The sequence below is a fragment of the Pelodiscus sinensis genome, chromosome 10, assembly GCF_049634645.1.
Source record: "Pelodiscus sinensis isolate JC-2024 chromosome 10, ASM4963464v1, whole genome shotgun sequence".
Lineage (NCBI taxonomy): Eukaryota > Metazoa > Chordata > Testudines > Trionychidae > Pelodiscus > Pelodiscus sinensis.
This window is the reverse complement of record NC_134720.1, coordinates 24101022-24114031: the sequence shown is the minus strand read 5'-3', so window position 1 is coordinate 24114031 and position 13010 is coordinate 24101022.

Here is a 13010-nt window from a genome sequence, read left to right as displayed (position 1 = left end):
CATCTGCTGTAGAACACTGATACACTATTGGAATTCCACATCTTATTTACATAACAGATAAGAATGTGTTAGTAGATTTATATGGCAAATGAATACCCGGAGACAAAACTAAGTTACTAGTCTATTCACATCTGGAAAACACCTACATCTGTAGAGCTTATACAAAAACTACTGTAAGATAGCCTTTCCATGGAAGGCCATGTCATTTCTCTCAGATATTACCCATTTAACAAAGAAAATCAGGACCAGTCCCTTGAAACTTAGCTGGTGGGAACAGAGTTATTTCAGCAGAAGAAAACATAACCTTCCCCTAAATTAGTACACATTTTTGAATAAATACCAAACATTTTGGCAGATAAGAGGCGTCATATTTAAAAGAACTGTGCTGTGAGCTCAGCAAATCAACTTGTGGCAAAGCGTGAAGGAAAATATGCCACAGATACATTTTGGCCCTGTTTTGCATTGTTAGATAAACACTCTTCTTTATAATTAGAGTCCTAGCATTTTAATTTACTTAATACTGGAATAGAGTAGAGCCCTCAACCCTCTTTTATGCCATATTATATCACCAGTGTATCTTGCACAGTTGAAAGTTTATGAACTGTTGAGACACAATATGTTACATAGTGAACCTTCTCATGTGACTCTTTATTGTGCTATTTACAATCAAGAGGTTCACTTGGAAATGGAAAAAAACTTAACTGATTTGACAAGTGATTGATTAAACCCATTGCTTGTCAAATAAATTTAAATATTTGTCTTCTAATATATCAAAAGTGACCAATCTGCTGACCTGGTCAAAGGGTAAAGCATTTTATGCAGGATTATTAATACATAGCTTCAGTTGCAAACTCATGTTTTAGTTTTGAAGACCTCTGAAACAAAATCAATTGTCAGTAATGTATTTGTAAGGAAAGTTATTTAAATTACCTCTCTTCCATGCAAATCAGGCAAGCAACCTCAGAATCCCAAGCCAAAGGTGGATATTTAAGAAAAGATTCTAGCAAGTTTGCCAACTGACAGCTTTTTCTATTGCCAAGGACAATGAAGCACATGAACTTTTGCTGACACACATGCTATAATAACTGTTGTATTTTCTCTGGCATATATCCTTGGACTTGCTTTTGGCCTTACCTTAAAGGTGGCTGCTTATAAGCTATATATCTTAGCCTGTCACCAAATCATTAATAACAGGTCATAAAATATACAACAATAACTTAGCAGTGTAGTGATACTGATCTTAATGAAATCAGACATCAGTAGTTTTGCTATTTCCTCTATGGATTCTGGAGTCTTCTATTGAACATTTGCTAAAACAGTTGTTCATCAGCCATGCACATATTCCTGCCAAGCTACAGGAAATTACTTCTATTCATGTTTTTCATTTCAGTCTCCAGCATAAGTACATCTTTTCTGTTTGGCACTCAGTCTGGTGTTGTACAGACACCCTTGTTTCATAAAAGAAACATGGTCTTGTAAAATGATGTAGAAACATTTGTTTTTGCTTAGGTAAATAGCAGGGTTCTTATGATTGATTTCTTGTTAGGAATAGAAAATTAGAGCAAATGTCCCAATTATATTGTTCTATATTAAAGCCTCATTATTTAGATTTTTTATGATTAAGCAAAAAATATAACTCAGAAACACCAAAGTACACTCACCTTATTTCTTTTTCTTGTATGCTCTTCAAGGAAGGGAATACTTCCTAGTGTGTTTGGGAAATGCGGGCATGCTTTGGGTGATGTCATAATTGTAATAATAATATAGATGATTGACAATTAATTTATTAGAATATTGATTGAATTTTTGTTTGAACATAAATTGAGATACATCCCTTGAAACAATTGTGACCACCGCTAGTTAATCGTGTTGTCACATTTTGAACTAGAACTAGTGACAACTGCTAGATTAAATAAAGAGATGCAAGTAGCTGTTCATCATAAACATTTTAGAGAGGGGAGGCTGACAAAACTGATCGTGTGTCTCTAGTTTTTCTCTGCTTGATCCCGGTGTAACTTGAACATTGCAAAAGGAAAATTTAACTACTTCTATGGGCAGAACTTCTGCCAACGGGGAACTGGGCAGAGTGAAGCCTTGCTCTGTCATGCCCTTATATCTCTCCCTCCCAGGCTTGATCTCTCTCCTGCTGTGCCTTTTCCTCTCCCCACCTTATAAGTCTGGCACAGCTCCAGCCTAGAACATGGTGCTTATGGGTCACAGAGCCCCCCCTCTTCTAGCTTTACATAAGTGCAAAACTCCATCAATGCAATGGAAATTCTCTATGGAGAATCTCAGCAGTGAACTTAGTGGGTTGGAGAACCTAGTCTATTAGAAGCTGTCTTTTTGTATTAACATTGATGGTCAGCAAACTGTGGTCCTGATGTTTCATTGTGATCTCAGAACAGGTTGCTTCACATACATGGAACTCCACTTAGATCAGAGAAGCTCTGTGTGTGGGGATGGCAGGTGGAGAAGGCAATCAGCCTGCATGTATGACAATGTTGTGACAATTTTATGGGTTTCAGTGTGGCCTGCCCAGAAGAAGTAAATGCTCCTCTATTCATCAGACATGCTTAATGACGTTCCTGAGTCTTTATTGACCAACTATTTTGGGCTGACTATATATTTGTTTGCTCAACAGGAAAAAGTTAGAGTAGCCTTATGGCTTCTTTAACTTAACATTGGCTGCTAATGGCCCTAAAGAACTGAAGCAATAGTCTGGGTTTGGCACAGGTTTTAAGTATCTGATTCACATACTTTTGCTCTCTCCACACAACCTATGCCTTTAGCAGGGCGCAGGGTAGCATAAGAGCAGGGTGTCTTGCCACCATAGTGACGTGATTCTCCCAAAACCATATAAGCTAAGCATATAGTTCTGTTCCAGTAGTTGTACAGCGTACAGTGAGCATTCTGTGGATATAGCCTATGGCATTTGCCATTATTCTGTAATATTTTTCTAATTTAGTAATTTTTAAAAGGAATACCCATTGAATCAACATAATCAGGAAATTAGAATGAGAAGTTAAAATTAAATTATCAGTTAGAAGTACTAGCAATCATAGGTATGCTACTGTAATACATGCGTTGACTCTCCATATATATTTTATAGGTTTAGATTTTCTCATTACACTAGAAAAAATTGTTTAAAAATGTTTTGATAAAACAACCATCTGCCACTTAACAGTTCTGGCTAAAAGAACTACTGGTTAAACATTACCTCAGATTTGGATATAAACCAAAACCTGTTTTCAGAGGTTCAGATCAGTTTGATTAAAATGTTTCTTATTTAACATTTTCATTCTTCTAATATTCTTGTCTGCTTTCAAATCTGCATTTTCAGCTTTAGACCTGATAGACAGTGGGACAGAGAGCATGTTTTCATAATATTTTGCACTTAGCTGAAGTCCTAGAATTGGCATGGAAAATGTTATTTTCTACGTCCAAGGTTCTTGTATAATATACTGTTGTGTGACTCCTGCTACCTGCCATTTCAGGATGAGAAAAGGCTAAGTGTTTGAGGTGAGTGGGTGATGCAGGTGGTCATCGATTTGTACTTAAATTCAAGAGCAGCACCATGAGTTTTATGGCTCCAGCTGCCTCAGAATTTGTGTGGTTTGCTAATTTTAAGGAGAAAATTAACACAACCAAAATATTTGTGAGAGAGAGTAAATAGTGTTTGGCCTTTGGCTTGGGCAATTCTGTATTATAAGTGGGTGCAACTTGTGCTTTTCACAACATATACCCAGCATTTCAGTGGCCTATGATATCTTAAAAGGAATATACAGTTCAAGCAGGATAGGCACACTCCTCCTTTGTTTCCCTAAATCCTTATGGCATATGGAGTTGCGTATGGAGCTAAGCACAAGTCAAGAAACGCAGAAAGGGAAGAAGACAGATTTTTCTCACTTTCCTCGGGTTGTGGTTTATCTCTGCAGACCTTATCACAGCCTAATGGCCAGGGTCAGCCCGGAGGCAAACGGGGAGAAGACAAAGAGATCTGTGCAAGTGCAGGGGCAGAAGTTACTTAAATCTACTCATACCCAGCCATCACTCTGCCTCACAGGCTGCTCTTTCGAAACATGGCTATATACTACACAGATGTCATGCCCTTCCCTCCTGCCCCCGCCCATTCTGCACATCCAGTCCTCTCACCCTTTTAACAGCAAAACTAGAATGCTGCTGCTCACCTTCGGCCTGGTCTACACTAAACCAGGCAGGTCGGCTTAAGGGATGCCATCCAGCTACACAAAATGCATAGCTGGTTTCAAAATACCTTAAGCCGAGCCACCAAAGCATCTGCACTGCTCCTCACAAAATGAGGAGTACAGAATGCCAACGGGTGCTGCCCTCAGCATTCAATTTGGGGGTCTACACTAGACCTGCTACATTGAATGTTAGACAATAGACTTCTGGAGGGTCGATCTTCTCTGTAGTGTGGATGAACCCAATGGGCCGTCTGCACCACAATCCAGAGTGGGGTGGGCAAGAGGCAGCCAGCGAGCCACATCCAGCCCACATCCAGCCCACGGCTACCTCGCTGGGACTCTTAGGCACAGTGCAGTGGTAGCCACTTTGAATGAGGCTGCTCTATTCTGAAAGCGAGGAGGGAGGCTTTGTGCTCTGCCTCACCCCTCAGAAAAATCTCTCAGCTCCTGTTGGCCAGTTTGACCAATAGCAACTGAGATATTTTCCTGGCAGCAGGGGAAGCCAATGAAGTCTCCTCCCTCCCTCCCCATCCACCCCCAATCCTTCACCCTGCTGGTAGCAGAGCCACATGGAACAGCTTGCAATTTCAGACTTCAGATTCCTGCACGGCTACTGACTAGAAGCTGCCTAGGCAAGTGCCTTCCTACCAGAGCCTGCCCCCACCCTCACCCAGAGCCTGCTCCTCACCCCCACCCTCTCTCCCCCCTTCAACTAGGGTATGTCTACACTAGTCCCCTAGTTCGAACTAGTGTGGCTAATGTAGGCATTCGAAGTTGCAAATTAATCCTGGGATTTAAATATCCCGGGCTTCATTTGCATGTTCCTGAGGCGGGCGCCATTTTTAAATCCCCTTAGTTTGAACTGACTGTCTGCGGCTACACGCGGCAGTCAGAAATTAATCCGAACTAAGTCCTTAGTTCGGATTAACTGTTAGTCCTCCTGCAATGAGGTGTAACAGTTAATCTGAACTAAGGACTTCGTTCGGATTAACTTCTGACTGCCGCGTGTAGCCGCAGACAGTTCAAACTAAGGGGATTTAAAAATGGCGCCCACCTGGGAATATTCAAATGAAGCCCAGAATATTTAAATCCCGGACTTCATTTGCAACTTCAAATGCCTACGTTAGCCACCCTAGTTCGAACTAGGGGGCTATTGTAGACATACCCCTACCTGCCCCCGGCCACCATCCAAACGCTCTGAATCCCTTTCCTCCAGGTCACAACCCTTTCCCAGATCCTGAACCCTCTTCTACACCCTTCCCCCAGGCCAGAATCCTCTCTGGCAGCCTTTCCCTGACCCTGCACCCCAATCTTCTGCCCCAAGCCATCACCCAAACCCTCTGCATCCCCTTCACCCAGGTCACAACTACCTCCCAGACCTGCACACCCTCCTAGAGCCCTTCCCTCGGGCCGGAATCCTGTCCTGCAACCATATTCCATCCTGGATTCTGCACCCCAAGCCTATTCTTCCAGTTTAACAATAGTTTAGATCTCTACATGGCCATTTTCAGTGTGCAGTTTTAGATCATGCTGTGTGACACCCACTAACACAGGCATGTTAAAATGGTAATACTTGCACAATTACATCTCTCAATACACAGTTAATTGTTATTGAGAAGAGCCTATATTGTTTTGGAAAATAAATCCTTTTAGTGTTAGACTTTGGGGAGGAAACATCATTTAGTTGTTAGTGCAGATTTTAAGCTGACAAGTCTCAAAGGCAGAATACTGACTCTTTGATCTTACAGGACTGTAAAAGGGTGGATTCTCTTGGGTTTGTTCAAATATTTGCAGGTAAATGCTGATAATCCAAATGGAATCAAAGCTGAAGAATTTAGTATAAGTGATTTGCATATCAAGAGCCTCAAAATAAATACCAATTCAGATAATTTAAATGTTGTAGAAAACTAATGACTTGAAACAAACGTAGCTAATGGTAGAGCTGAGCCAACCGTTTATAGCAAACATTTTATTTGATGAATTTTACCTCTTAGACTATTAATGAATTATTCGTGTCTAGAGTTGTCATTTCTTTATAAATTGTTTTGCTACTTGTAATTCTTCTAATACTTCAGGCAAAGAAATTTCAACCTATGGCTAGTTCACAAATCATTCAGCCCAAGTGTATGTACGTGATCCTGCAACTTTGTTTCATTATTAAAATGAAATAAAATAAAATGAACTAATATTTCATTACTAACATGACTTAATCACATTATTGCTTATATGGCTGACTGAGAATAATCAAAATAAGGTGGAGGAAGATCTGGTCAATTTATTTGAGTCAAAATCTTTGAAAATGCTGCTCTTAAATCCGTATTTAGATATGTAAATGAAAGTGACCTGATTTTCAGAGGTAATTAACACTCCTGTGTCCCATGCAGCCAAAGGAACAGCAAATGCTCAGCAATTCCAAAAATCAGAACTTTCATACAGATTTAAGTGCCTTACTTTAGAAAACATTGTCCTTGCTTTTTGACTCTCATAAACAACTTTGCCCTGCCCCTGCTCTGCCCCTTCTGAAACCACACCCTCATGTACTGAATCCTCTCTCCCACTGTCACTCACTCTTGCACACCCTCACGCACTTTCTCTGTACTGAGACAGAGAGTTTGCGTATGGGCAGGGGTGAGGACATATGGGTGGGGTAGGTATTGAGGGGTTGGGGGTGCAGGAGGAGGCTCCAGGATGGGGTTGAGGGGGTTCAGAATGTGGGAGCAAATTTAGGATTGGGTTTGGGGTGCAGGTGGGGTGTGTGGACTCTGGTTGGGGATGTGAGCTCTGGGTTAGGGTGTGGCAGGGGATGAGAGATTTGGAATATAGGAGGTGGCCCAGGGATGGGGCAGGAGGTTTGGGATACTGGCTCAGGGAGGGAGTTTGGGTGTGGGAGGAAGTTCTAGTCTGGAGTAGGAGGCTCAAGGTGTAGACTCAAGCTGGATGGCACCTTGCTCAAGCAGCTCGTGGTTGGCAGTGCAGTGTGGCTAAAGCAGGACTGGTGACTGCCCTGGTTCTGAGTGGCTCCCAGAAGTGGCTGCCACATTTAGCTTCTAGGCAGAGGGGCCACAGGCCTCTGTGTACTACCCACATCTGCAGGAACTGTCCCCGCAGGTCCTATTGGCCATTATTTCCTGTCAATTGGAGCTGTGTAGCTGGCACTGTAGGTGGGATCAATGTGTGGTTTGTTCCTGATCACTCTTCCTGCCAAGTCTTGCAGGGACATGCCAGGCCCTTTCAGCAGCTGTGCAGAGCCACCGTAGGCAGGGAGCCTGCCATACCCTGCTGCATTGCCAACCAGACTTAGCAGTCTGAGCAATAGTGCTGACTGAAGCTGCCAGGATCCCTTTTTGACTGGGCATTCCAGTTGAAAACCAAATGCCTGTGAACCCTACTGTGGCGCGGCACAGTAGGAGAAGTCAAGTAGAACTAATATATAAATGACATTGCTGGAGAAACTGGCAAAATAACCAACTTCATGGAAGAATCACAAAAAAGCAAAATGTTGCTCATTGCAAACTCTAGTTCATCACAAGGGGGGAAAGCCCAAAACTTGCAGGTTTTTATAATGACGGCACTCCCAGCATTGGAGATGAGATAGAGCGTTGATGGCAATACTTGGTGACTGTATAGCTCCAGCCTGCTTTCCGATGATGGCACTTCACTCCAACACTAAACTTCTCTGTTAATGTTCCCGGAGCTTCCACAGTTCAGCACCTGCACCCCTGCTGCTTTGAATCTTGAGGTGCCAATGCTTCTTTATCCACCTTTATGACTCGCTAGCTTGTTGCCTCAATACTTGACTGCTTGGATATCGAAACACCTTGTCACTGCCTTATTTTGCTGATTTGTATTGTTTAGTTAACATCCAAACCACCACAACTCACCTGGCTCCAAAAACTTCCATTGCCCAGTAACAAAATCCTATCATTATTTTTCCACCTTATTTCTTATGATTTTTCTCAGATCTACTGTTTCTCTTTTTTCTTCCTTCCCTCCTCCTCTCTACAGAGCATATATAGCATGAAAAGGATAGCCAGAGCTTGTCCATAAGGAACTGGACTGAGAATACCAACACTTCTCACACAGCCATCTTGTGATAACAACTCCTGCTCATTACCTACAAGAATCAAATTAAAAGAAATGATTTCCTTATCAGAGAGGTCCTGAACTATCCAAGATCCCTATTTTTTCCCATAGATATACAAGATTTCATTAGAATTTCTGCATAACCAGCCCCTACATTGTCCGATAAATACACGTGCAATGGTTTGATTAACTTACATGCTCAACAACTATAACTTTATATGCAGTGCATTTAAAAAAATAAAAAGAGCAGGAGACACTAGTTTCACTTCTAAGTGAAATATTCCCCTGACTTTGGAAATTGTTCCTCCTGTTTTTGCCAAAAAATGTGTATTGAATGTGCAAATATCATATCTGCATGCAAATAAGGCTCCTAATGAAGAACCTAATGATCTGATGGAAGGTACAAATGCACACCTGCATATGGATATCCAGGGTTTTCCATGAGCGATCCTTGTAAACAGTTTCAGGAGCTTGCTTAAGGCTAGATGAAAATTTGACATGAGAGACCTGATTCTCCTCACTTATATGCATGCAAATTAGGAGTAACTCCAATAGAACTAGACTGGTCTATAATTTAAGTGAGATCACAATCAAGCCTTATATGTTTCAGTTGTAATAAAGAGGTTAGTAGATGTTACATAGTTTGTTTCTAACAGGCAGGGTACTTAGCTACAGGGTGTTTTAGCTACAGCCTGTTTATTTTCTTGCTAATGAAAAGATACAAACTTTTAAAGATTGAATATACAGCATCTTTTGACCAATTAGATTTATATATCAGTGCATTGCAATTTTTATTGCTGTTGCAGCCTGCTCCAGTGCAGGGCTGTGCTGAAACCCTCCTTAAGAGGTAATGAGAAATCTCAACTCTCCTTGAGTTAAGGATGCTGAGCGCTATATAAAACTGAGCCCATGGTTCTTAATGGCATTTCTGTCACCAGAAGTAAATCCTGTTAGAGACTAACTTATGTTGAATGCTGTCTGTTTGGTCTCACTAAATCTAATTGAAATGCAGGATGCACCATACCTCAGAGCTGAGACCCAGGTACAAAACCATGGGGGATTTCAAAACACAGTCCTAGGTTCCTCCTTCAGATATTAATACACATGCTTAAATTTCAGAGCATGAATAGTTCCACTGATTTATAAAGGACTACTCACATGGTTTAAAATAAACATCTGTAAGCATTTGCAGAAGCAGGTCTTAAAGTTAAAAACAGGAAAAGTTCCAGTATTCTATTCTCATTTCAGTGCCCTCATAAGTCCCTATAAATTGAAATAAGATTCTCTCTCTAGATTTATGCCACTTCATTTTTGCTTTACAATCATTGTCATAAAAATAAATTAATATTGTTCTACTGTGTGTGTGTTTTATACCTCTTTTTCATAAGAACACATACAGGGTAAACCATTTTCTCGACTTACATAAAGGTCTTTGTTATAAGAATTTGACTTCTGAATTTTAATGCTTAATGTGATCCTTGAAAAGCTATAAACTTTTAACAGACTTTAAACATAAAGTGAGTGAGTAAATTGCCAGGGAGTCTGTCGTTTGATCCCAGGAAATCCTGATTAATAGCTTTCAGCTTTTGTCAGACCACCCTGAATACATTTTGGAAAACAATTGACTTATTTTATGGCCATTTAGATTGTAATTCAACTTACTAAATTTATTACAAATTTAAAAACCCACTAAATGAAGACACAAGAATTTATGTTTCTTCATATGAGACCATATACTGAAATCTATTTCTTGGTATATTTAATTCAATCTATACATTCGTAATTCTGTTTAATTGCTAAGTTCATATGATACTTTTAATGCAAATAGAGCCTGATCCATAGCCCATTGTAGTCAACAAAAATAGTTCCTCTGGAAATAATTAATTTGGCTTCAATAGGCTTTGTATCAGGCTCAATGCATTTAAAAGTGAAACTTTTTTTGAATTTTAGAAGAGATTCTTGGCAGATGATAAATGTCTGCAATGTTTTTATGTGTACAGAGCAATCAAGGGCATGTGCAACGAAGAGTTGGATGCTCACCTTAAGTAGAAAGTAAGAAGTAATGTTAATTCTGATATAGGTTATATCCTGTCATTGTTAATGGTTCCGGCTACCTCACTGATTGAGGCCCTAGAATGCTATTGAAGCAAAACTTCCCTTGGCTTGAATGGGAGTTTGTTCGGGGCAAGGATTTGAGTAAAGATGGAAGACTTTAGTGCATACAATGAATCTACCACAGAAATATCAGAATCTTCTGGTGTAAAGGACTTCATCATATTCATATGTATGGCACCAAAGAGGTTTTTTAAAAATATTTATCAGAACATGTGTTTATTGAAAACACAGTATTAATATTTTCCAATAAATATTTGTTCCAAAAGAAAAGATTTCTAAAATTCAGCCATGAAAGGGTGAGTAACCAAGATAGTAGAGAAGGATTTTGCTTACTGGATAAAACATGTCAGATTTAAAAAAAAATTGAAGAAAAACAGTTAAATAGCAAAAATAAGACCATATTTGCATTTCGTGCTACTACAACAGCTTTGGATCAAACTTGCATTTTTTCCTCATGTAAAAATTACAATTTTCCAAGGAAGACTGAATGCATTTTACTATTTTTAAAATATCTGTATCTCTTTAATATGGAAAAGAAAACATTTCTAAAATGTGTGTTTATCCCTGGTTGTTACACACTCAAAACCCAAAGCTTTACACTGTTAAATAATAAAAGTCCCATTATTTTCCCAGCTTCACTTTGCTTGAAGTGATTGATGTAGAATTTTACTGCCATCCAATGGCAAGGACCTATTATAGCCTAAGTAAATGTCTAATGTTTTTTGATCAAATTGCAGTCTAGGGAATTTAACTTATGTAGTACACTTAGAATTTACATCAATACATCTCTGTTCGTTACACAGTGAGAAAGAAATATGAATACAGTTTCAATTTATTGTGTTTTCCTAATTCAATTTAACTGTGAATTACTAATATTGCTGTACATAATTACCTAAATGAATAAATCAACCTAGGCTACACACTGAAAAGAACATTAGAGCATAATATTAATTTGTATGTGTACCTTGTCATATTAGTTTAAAAGGCTCCTTTCTTTACAATTAACACTGTTTTCCTAGCAGACTATCCCTTTAAGACTGTTCTCCATTTTTATCTGTTGTATCTGGCATGTGGCAGCCACCAGAGACTTCTTAGTTGTTACTGTACACCAAAGGATTACTGATTAACACTCAAATGCATGTTAGCATTCTTACAATTTATTTTTTCCCTTTAAGAAAGCATTTCAGGCTAGTTATAGCAAAGACGGTAACTGATTTCTGCGATCTGAAATACCTGAATTTTTTGCAGTTTGTCAGTTATATCTGCTACAATTTTGCGGATTCAGTGACATTTTAAAGGGTACCCTGTCCTGTAAATTTTGTATTTACTTTAAAGAATAATGTAGTATTAACGCAGTTCATATTTATCCCTCCCTCTAACATAGGAAATGGTGATCAAAATTGTTAACCTTAAACTAAATTATTAAAACTCTGCTTCTATTTTTGTATCTCAAGTTTGTAGGTGCAAATAACTACTGGTGCATTTGATGTCATAACTGCCTGGTCCAGTGGTTTTCAAACAATAGCTCCAGTACGATCCAGTACTGAGTTGTGGAATTCAGGAACAGGGTGTCATTGTTGCAGAGTGATGCATGCTAAGCACAGCAGACTGCACTGAGCCCCAGAAGCGGCCAACAAGATGCCGAGCTCCTAGATAGGGCTGGGGAAGAGGGCACAGTGCTCCATGCATTGCCCCTGCCCTGAGCACTAACTACACACTCCCATTGGCTGAGAACCTGCTGCTGGCTGATTCTGGGGCACATCATGGTCTGTGGTGCTAGGAGAGGCAGGAAGCTGCCTTAGCACCCCCGCTGCAATGCTAACCAGGAGCTGCTCAAGGTAAGCCCCTCCTGTCCCAGCCCTGACACCCCCAAAACCATAGTCCCCTCCAACACACCAAAGCTCTCATCCTCAGCCCCACCTGTGAGCCCGCACTCTAGTCAAATTATGTTCTGTCATGGACATCAACAATTTTCTTCAACTGGGTCATGAGAAAAAAGTTTGAAAACCACTGACCTGGTATATGGTCTGAGTGTACTCAGGTAGTTAGATGCATGTGTGTCATTATTGGAGCATTTTTCTTTTCATCTCCTTTATAGCAAATTTCCACCCTAGGATGGATAGTATGACATTAGCCCATATCCTGGCATCATTTCTTGCTTCCATGTGTATTAGTACCTTCAGGCTCAGGACTGGTACAAAGAAAATAGAGAAACATCCCATTTCAAGTCATGAAGAGAGAGGTCATTTTCAGAAGGTAGAAAAAAGTAAACAGAATTTTTTAAGTGACATGAAAAATCAATCTCAGGGGAAATTTAGTCATTGTAAATGAGTCGCTTCCAATGTTCCCTACAAGCTGATCACTTAACAGAACTCCCATAGCTAGGTTTGTGTTTCTACTGGTGGTGCACATCCTCATCTGTCTCAGTGCACATAAGCAAATTTATTCCAGACATGGATAGAAAAAATTCACACATGAATGGAAAACAGGGTTTTTTAAAAAATACTCATCTGGATCTCTCTTCACAGTCTCTGACTTTTTCCTTGGTTAACCAGAAAATACAGGCGGCCCCCAACTTGCGAGAAGATCGGTTCCTGGGGAAGGGTT